Source organism: Vipera berus (assembly GCF_964194415.1).
Source record: "Vipera berus genome assembly, chromosome: 13".
NCBI lineage: Eukaryota > Metazoa > Chordata > Lepidosauria > Squamata > Viperidae > Vipera > Vipera berus.
The window spans coordinates 4,655,462-4,664,938 of NC_138216.1; the positions used below are offsets into that span (position 1 = coordinate 4,655,462).

The 9,477-nt window shown below is 45.2% G+C and overlaps 1 protein-coding gene across 1 annotated transcript in view; it reads right to left on the minus strand.

Annotated features, from left to right (window-relative positions):
- TRRAP (transformation/transcription domain associated protein) overlaps window positions 1-9,477 on the minus strand; it is a 118,782-nt gene that overhangs the window by 18,774 nt on the left and 90,531 nt on the right.

Consider the following 9,477-nt stretch of genomic DNA (forward strand, 5'->3'; position numbering starts at 1 on the left):
AATAACGTGTGATGCTGTCTTATTAGTCGCTTTACTGTTTAACCGCTTTGGAAGGGTTCTATAAAATTTAATTGGAAGAGGAATCCGAGGATGGGGAAGGATTGGCTTCGGTATCTTTCAAGTATTTTTCTTCCAGATCCGCCTGCTGTGTTGAAGTAACGACTGAGTAACTGCTGACTGGGATGTGTTAAGCTCCAGGTTAACCCAAACGGAAATCTTTTATTTCCCAGGGCCATCCTATAAAAAGGGTCCAGTGAGTGACTGCAAAGGGAACGCTCCTTAAAGAGAAATGTATATTTAATAAAAGGCAAGCATCTTCTATCTGGCATTCTCCTCCTCCTCTTTCTGCCTCTCCTCCTTCTCCTCCTCCTCCTCTTTCTGCCTCTGCCCCTCCTGCTGCTTCTCCTCCTCCTTCTGATTCTCTTCTTCCTCCTCCTCTTTCTGCCTCTCCTCCTCCTCCTCCTGATTCCACTCCTCCTTCTGCTCCTCCTGCTCCTCCTGCTTCTCCTCCTCCTCCTTTCTGCCTCTCCTCCTCCTCCTCCTTCTGATTCCGCTCCTCCTTCTGCTCCTCCTCCTCCTCCTGCTTCTCCTCCTCCTCCTCCTTTCTGCCTCTCCTCCTCCTGATTCCACTCCTCCTTCTGCTCCTCCTCCTGCTTTTCTTCCTTTTCCTTCTGCTCCTCCTCCTCCTGCCCCTCCTCCTCCTCTTCCTTCTCCTGCTCCTCTTTCTGCCTCTGCCTCCTGCTGCTTCTCCTCCTCCTTCTGATTCTGCTCCTCCTTCTGCTTCTTCTTCCTCCTCCTCTTTCTGCCTCTCCTCCTCCTCCTCCTCCTCCTCCTCTTTCTGCCTCTCCTCCTCCTCCTCCTGATTCCGCTCCTTCTGCTCCTGCTCCTCCTGCTTCTCCTCCTCCTCTTTCTGCCTCTCCTCCTCCTCTTCCTCCTGATTCCGCTCCTCCTTCTGCTCCTCCTCCTCCTGCTTCTTTTCCTCCTCCTTTTCCTTCTGCTCTTCCTCCTCCTCCTTTCTGCTCCTCCTCCTTCTGCTTCTCCTCCTCCTCCTCCTCCTCCCTTCCTCCTCCTGTATTACTCAAAAACAAGACATTAAAAAGAGTTGCTAAGCAGCATCCAGCAGCCGATTTTCCCTCTTTTCAAATTCCAGTCTTATAATCCCTTCAGGAGGGACGAAGACAGACGGTCAGCACGTCACCAAGTTTTCAGTACATCTCCCACCCGCCTCCCCCACCCCCAGCCTTCCAAACTGCAGAATGACAACCACATGCCGTGTTTCCCCGTGCGATGCCCTCTGAAGGTGCTTGACAATCTCCTCCATCATCCCCAGCCGGCCCAGAGGGGACCGAAGACTGAAACAGGCTGCCATCTCAAAACTAAAATTCTTCAGCCCTGCTTCGAAGCATGACACATACATCAAAATAACCCAATCATTTTTGCTCGGGGGTGGTGGTGGTGGTGGAGGGAATTAAATAAATAAAAAGAGGGCCTGTGCCATTTTGAGGCGGATTCATCTCATCTCTATGGAACAGCCTTCTCATTTAATGCTGGCCGTACCTGAGACAGGTGAGGCACCAAAGCGATGCACGCTCTCTCTCCCCATTTATCCACATCTATCTATCTATTTATCTATCTATTGATCCATCTCTCTCTCCCCATTTATTTTTTTATTTTTATTTTTATTCCATTTATATCCCGCCCTTCTCCAAAGACTCAGGGCAGCTTACAAGCTTAGCAGTAGCCTTCCACATCTATCTATCTATCTATCTATCTATCTATCTATCTATCTATCTATCTATCTATCCATCCATCCATCCATTGATCCATCTCTCTCTTCCCATTTATCCACATCTATCTATCTATCTATCCATTGATCCATCTCTCTCTCCCCATTTATCATATCTATCTATCTATCTATTGATCCATCTCTCTCTCCCCATTTATCCACATCTATCTATCTATCTATCTATCTATCTATCTATCTATCTATCTATCTATCTATCTATCTATCTATCCATTGATCCATCTCTCTCCCCATTTATCCACATCTATCTATTGATCCATCTCTCTCCCCCCATTTATCCACATCTACCTACCTACCTACCTATCTATCCATCTATCTATCCATCCATTGATCCATCTCTCTCCCCATTTATCCATTATCTATCATCTATCTATCTATCTATCTATCTATCTATCTATCTATCTATCTATCTATCTATCCATCTATCGATCCATCTCTCTCTCCCCATTTATCCACATCTATCTATCTATCTACGGTATCTATCTATCTATCTATCTATCTATCTATCTATCTATCTATCTATCTATTGATCCATCTCTCTCCCCCCATTTATCCACATCTACCTACCTACCTACCTATCTATCCATCTATCCATCCATTGATCCATCTCTCTCCCCATTTATCCATTATCTATCATCTATCTATCTATCTATCTATCTATCTATCTATCTATCTATCTATCATCTATCTATCTATCTATCTATCTATCTATCTATCTATCTATCTATCTATCTATCCATCTCTCTCTCCCCATTTATCCACATCTATCTATCTATCTATCTATCTATCTATCTATCTATCTATCTATCTATCTATCTATCTATCTCTATCTATTGATCCACCTCTCTCCCTCCCTCCGTCTCTCTCTCTCTCTCTCCCCCTCTCTCTCTCTCTCCCTCTCTCTCTCGGGTTTTGCGTGGCACCAATCCATTTATTCACTTAGATTTATGTTCTCGTTTTCGATCGGAGGACTGTCAAGCTGGTGGATAATGCATTGTAATGCTCAACACGCTTGTGCCTTGCGCAACACATCTACCAAGAGGCCACTGATCCAAAAACACATTTTGCAGGATGCCCGTTGAGAACGAGATGGATGGCTCGCATTCATCTTGCCATAGATTTATTGTACCAAACACTTCCCTTTTTTTTCCCCTCTCTCAGAAAAGAAAAAGAAAAGTGCCCCAAATCTTGGGTCGATGATGAAGGTTAGGAACAGGGGGGGGAAAAAACCACCCTCAACTTTTAATTCCAAGTCTACCCTCTAGCGAACAACTGGAGAAAACGGCTTGGCAGACGGGTGAGAAAGACGCAACGTGCCGTTCCGTGTTTGGTAATTTCGGCTACCTGAAGCGCAGAAATATGTCCCCCAACGGGGAAGTAGGACTTCTTTGCCAACAATGTGCAAAATCGGAAGGGGGGGGGACGGGGGAGAAATCAGCAGTACTGTTGTTGTTGTTTTTAAGCACGCCATTCTTGGCACAGAACGGATTCGTTTTTCCTCGACTGAAAACGCGTACTTTAATTCGCTTTTGTCTTCTTCCGGGTTCTTGTTTCGGCTTTGCGAGGCCGGATGAGAATGGTGAGAGACGACACAATTAATTAGGTGCCTTTTGTTCTAACGACATCCAGACTATCTATCTATCTATCTATCTATCTATCTATCTATCTATCTATCTATCTATTTATTCATTCATTCATTTATTTACTTATTTTTAAAAAGGCAAAAGATTGCCTTTTTTTTCAGCCGCATGAATGGCGCGAGCCGCAGTTGTCCGTTCTGCCGGCGTCTTAATGAGCTTAGAAATCAAATCTCTTTCGGCATCAATCCGAAATGCAATCTTTGTTACCTGAGGTGGGTTGAAGGGCTTCGGATGGAACAAAAACAGGACAAACTGGTTGAGGGAAAAGTACATTTTGGATTCAGCTCTCAAAACGTTGGATAACGGACGGGTGGATGAAGAGCTTTTGTGCTGGGAGGAAAAAAAGAAACTGCGGGGGGGGGGGTGTTCCTCCACTCTGAGCCCCAAATTTCGGTTGCTAAGCGGGGCAGTTAGAATAGAATAGAAACAAAATAAAATGCAGAATAGAATAGAATGCATAATGGAATGGAATGGAATGGAATGGAATGGAATGGAATGGAATGGAATGGAATGGAATGGAATGGAATAGAATAGAATAGAATAGAATAGAATAGAATAGAATAGAATAGAATAGAATAGAATAGAATAGAATAGAATAGAATAGAATAGAATAGAATAGAATAGAATAGAATAGAATAGAATAGAATAGAATATGGAAAATAGAATATGGAAAATAGAATAGAATAGAATAGAATAGAATAGAATAGAATAGAATAGAATAGAATAGAATAGAATAGAATAGAATAGAATAGAATAGAATAGAATAGAATAGAATAGAATAGAATAGAATAGAATAGAATATGGAAAATAGAATATGGAAAATAGAATAGAATAGAATAGAATAGAATAGAATAGAATAGAATAGAATAGAATAGAATAGAATAGAATAGAATAGAATAGAATAGAATAGAATAGAATAGAATAGAATAGAATATGGAAAATAGAATATGGAAAATAGAATAGAATAGAATAGAATAGAATAGAATAGAATAGAATAGAATAGAATAGAATAGAATAGAATAGAATAGAATAGAATAGAATAGAATAGAATAGAATAGAATAGAATAGAATAGAATAGAATAGAATAGAATAATAGAATAGAATAGGGGAAGGGAAGGGAAGGGAAGGGAAGGGAAGGGAAGGGAAGGGAAGGGAAGAGAAGAGAAGAGAAGAGAAGAGAAGAGAAGAGAAGAGAAGAGAAGAGAAGAGAAGAGAAGAGAAGAGAAGAGAAGAGAAGAGAAGAGGAGTAGAATAGAATAGAGAATAGAATAGAGAACAGAGTAGAAAATATAGAGAATAGAGAAAGAGAAGAGAAGAGAAGAGAAGAGAAGAGAAGAGAAGAGAAGAGAAGAGAAGAGAAGAGAAGAGAAAATAGAATTGAATATAGAGAAGATAGAGAATAGAGAATAGAGTAGAATAGAATAGAATAGAATAGAATAGAATAGAATAGAATAGAATAGAATAGAATAGAATAGAATAGAATAGAATAGAATAGAATAGAATAGAATAGAATAGAATAGAATAGAATAGGTAACGTCATCAGTGCTACAAAGGAATGGAGTTTGCAGGAAGGAGGAGGAGGAGGAGGAGGAGGAGGAGGAGGAGGAGGAGGAGGAGGAGGAGGGGAAGGACTGTGGAGTCCTTGGTGTCCCTGAGCTTGGCGGTTTTCTTGCAGACATTTCATGATCCAACTAGGTAACACCATCAGTGCTACAATGGAGTGGAGTCTGCTCTCTGTTCATATACAAATTGGCTTGCCCTTTCAGTACTAAATTAATACTAGACTCAAGAATCAAGAAGTAAACAGTACCCCAATCAGGGTCCTATCAACTCAGAGACACAATCAAACCAAAAAACAGCCCAGTCGAGGAACTACCAAGAACATTCCCACAGGGCAGTGACTTTTTCAGTGTTCTTGTAACCTCGAACAGTCAGCCGGGGACTATCTGTACAATTGGCGCAAAGACATTATAAACCCGGAAATCCTGATCAGCTGCAGAACAGTACGGTGATTAAAATGCCGTTAATCCAGCAGCAGGGATAGGCTTCGTCCCGTTTCACATTAATCAAAAGTTTTATTTTCTGCGAAACGAATTAAAATTCCACCACGCCAAACCTCAAGCCCACTGACCGACTTAATGGCAGTCACTTCCGCTCCATCTTTCCACATTAATTCAAGGTCCAACTTTTAACAGATTACGGCGATCTCGTCGTGGGCTAAGCAAAATGGCTATTTTCATCTTAATGAGTCAGGCCTTGTCATAATTGAAAAACAAAATATTTTGACTCCAGGGAAGATATTAGAAAGAGGCTTTTCGTTATTGTCCCTCGGAAAAAAAGGATCCTTCCACCATCCTGATGGCTTCCAAGAATTCTATTTCAGAAATTTAAGGAGATCTGCCTCTCTGGACAGTTTCCCCCACCCCAAACCCCAAACCACACAACTACACCAAGTCCCAAAATTGTGTCTACGGTATTTGGAAATGTGAAAAAATACACGTTTTAAACGAACAAGCAAACTTAACAGATACGAACTGCCTAAAGATTGTGTCCTCTTTCACATTTCTTTAAAAGGATGTAAGGGTTGAGAATCGCGACAAACACCACCACCACCCCCCAAAAAAAACCCTCAATTCCCGCTCCACCTAGAAGTAACTCACCGGTCGTGAATTGCCCCTTCAGTTTCTGAAAGACGGGATCCTGAGCTGTGGCCTGGGCCCTCCTGGCTAGGGATTCGGAAGCCGCACTGGAAAACATGGTGGAGACGTTGGAGACGTTCTCCAGGCCCACTCCGAAGGTGCTGACCAGCTTCTTGACAAAATTCAGGGTGTGGGGTGTGATTTTGGCATCGGAAACAGCCCCGCTCTTCTCAAAGGCCACCGAGTAGCACTTGGCCAGGCCTTGCTGAAGTTGTCGGAGCACCTAACGGTGGGGAAAGGTCAGAGAGAGAGAGAGGGAGGGAGGGAGGGAGAGGGACAGAGAGAGGGAAGGAGAGGGAGGGAGGGACAGAGAGGTGGAGACAAAGGGAGAGAGGAGAGGGAGGGAAGGAGACAGGGAGGGAGAGGGACAGAGAGAAAGGGAGAGAAAGGGAGAGAGAGGGAGGGAAGGAGAGAGAGGGACAGAGAGGAAGGGAGAGAGGGAGAGAGAGGGAGGGAAGGAGAGAGAGAGACGGAGACAGACAAAGGGAGGGGGGACAGAGAGGGAGAGGAGAGGGGGAGGGAGGGAGGGAGAGGGAGAGGGAGGGAGGGACAGAGAGAGGGGGAGAAAGGGAGAGGAGAGGGAGGGAAGGAGAGAGAGGGACAGAGAGGAAGAGAGAATGGGAGAGAGGGAGGAGAGATAGGGAGGGAAGGAGAGAGAGAGATGGAGACAGACAAAGGGAGGGGGGACAGAGAGGGAGAGAGGGAGAGGGAGGGAGGGACAGAGAGGGGGAGACAAAGGAAGAGAGGAGAGGGAGGGAAGGAGAGAGAGGGAGAGAGGAGAGAGAGGAAGAGAAGGAGAGAGAGAGACAGAGACAGACAGAGAAAGGGAGAGAGAGAGAGGAGAGAGGGGGACAGAGGGACAGAGAGGGAGAGAGAAAGAGAGTGAGTTGTGTAATGAAAATACGAAACAAACCCACAGCACAATATTGCAAGAGGTCAAAACAGAACCACAGGTAGCCAAAAATCCAATAAAACGAGGACCCAGACTGATGGTATATAAGCGGTATATAAGTCTAAGTGTTATTGCTATTCTCATTTCACGTTCATCAAAAATCTTATTTCCTGCAAAATGAATTCAGCCCCCGCAAGTCCAAACCTCAAGCCCATCGCCCTGGTTTAAGGGCCGCCCTACCTCCTCGTGCCAATTTTCTCGGAACCAGACCATCTGATCCACAATCCCCTCCAGAGACGAGAGGAGCGTTGGGTGCAACTCCCGTTGCATGTGCATGATACGGCTGCATCGCCACATCGGGGCCGTCGCCCGGATCGGTCCGGGGTCCGACGCAGAATGAGACTGGCTTCCCACGGAACTCGGCTGCTGCTGCCCGGAATCTTTGGTGGGGGAAGATGGGAAGGAGAAGGTGTCAGCCCTTCAAGTAAGCCAAGCTGGGAAACTTCTGGAACTCTATTGTTATAGGGCAGGGGTAGGCAACCTTGGCTTTTTTATGACTCGTGGACTTCAACTCCCAGAATTCCTGAGCCAGCCACGCTGAGGGGAAAGAGAGAGGTTTCCAAGCTGAGCCATGTTGGCTCAGGAATTCTGGGAGTTGGAGTCCACGAGTCATAAAAGAGCCACGGTTGCCTACCCCTGGCCTAGGCCGCTTTATGACTCGTGGACTTCAACTCCCAGAATTCCTGAGCCAGCCACGCTGAGGGGAAAGGGAGAGGTTTCCAAGCTGAGCCATGCTGGCTCAGGAATTCTGGGAGTTGAAGTCCACGAGTCATAAAAGAGCCACGGTTGCCTACCCCTGGCCTAGGCCGCTTTATGACTCGTGGACTTCAACTCCCAGAATTCCTGAGCCAGCCACGCTGAGGGGAAAGGGAGAGGTTTCCAAGCTGAGCCATGCTGGCTCAGGAATTCTGGGAGTTGAAGTCCACGAGTCATAAAAGAGCCACGGTTGCCTACCCCTGGCCTAGGCCGCTTTATGACTCGTGGACTTCAACTCCCAGAATTCCTGAGCCAGCCACGCTGAGGGGAAAGGGAGAGGTTTCCAAGCTGAGCCATGCTGGCTCAGGAATTCTGGGAGTTGAAGTCCACGAGTCATAAAAGAGCCACGGTTGCCTACCCCTGGCCTAGGCCGCTTTATGACTCGTGGACTTCAACTCCCAGACTTCCTGAGCCAGCCACGCTGAGGGGAAAGGGAGAGGTTTCCAAGCTGAGCCATGCTGGCTCAGGAATTCTGAGAGTTGAAGTCCATGAGTCATAAAAGAGCCAAGGTGGCCTACCCCTGATATAGGGTATAATATGCGAAGAGGGCATCTGCCCAGCGGTTAAGATGCTGGGCTGTCGATCAGAAGATTGGCAGTTCAAGACCCAAGGGCTAGCACTGATGATGTTACCTAGTTTGGTAATGAAATGTCTGTGACAAAACCGACGAGATTAGAGAGCGCCAAGGATCCCACAGTCCTCCTCTTCCTCCTCCATTCCTCCTCCTGCCCCCCTCCCATCCACCTTTTGTCAGCAAAGCCCCCCCCCCTCCCTTCTAGCACTGATGATGTTCCTTAATTTGGTAATGAAACGTCTGCAAGAAAACCACCCAGCTCAGAGATCACCAAGCCCCAGAAAATGAAAGCCCGACCGTGGTTGCAATTTTACAACGGCTCAATTCTAGCCATCATCCAAAAAAAAAAAGTGTCATTAAAACAGCAATTAAAGAGTTCAACGAGGACCATCCATCCGATCCCGGTCTTCAATTAGGAAAGGAGGCTAACGAAGGACCTGCCGCTCTTTCCAGCCACAGGAGGCTATTAAGTAACTCAATTTTTCCCTGACCTACCAGCCAGGTTGTAAATGTGTTTTAACCTACTTTTTTAATGTGTTTTAACTTATTGTAAGAGTTGTGGGCATTTTGTTTAATCTTTTTTAATTTTTGTATTTTGTCTTTTAACATATACTGCCCTGTTCACCGCCCTGAGTCCTTCGGGAGAAGGGCGGTATACAAATAAAATTAATAATAATAATAATAATAATAATAATAATAATAATAATAATAATAATAATAATAATAATAATAATAATAAAAACAACGCGGCCACGTTCCCCCCCCACGCTTACCACTTTTGTAGCGCTCCCGTTGTTCTATCTTCAATGTCAAATAGAGGGTTCGGATGGGGAAGTAAACCGCCTGGGGGTAGACACGTCCCACCTAGTGCGTGAGAAAGCAGCGCCCGTTAAAAATGCAAAGGCCGTCTCCAAAGTATCGTGATGCAGCAATCTGCCCACTGATTCATGTCTAGCTCCCGACTCCGTGAAATCAATTAATAATGATTTATACAGAGGGGAGTGTGAGAGAGAGAGGGGGGGGAAGGGAGGGGCCGGCGGAGACCCTAGCTT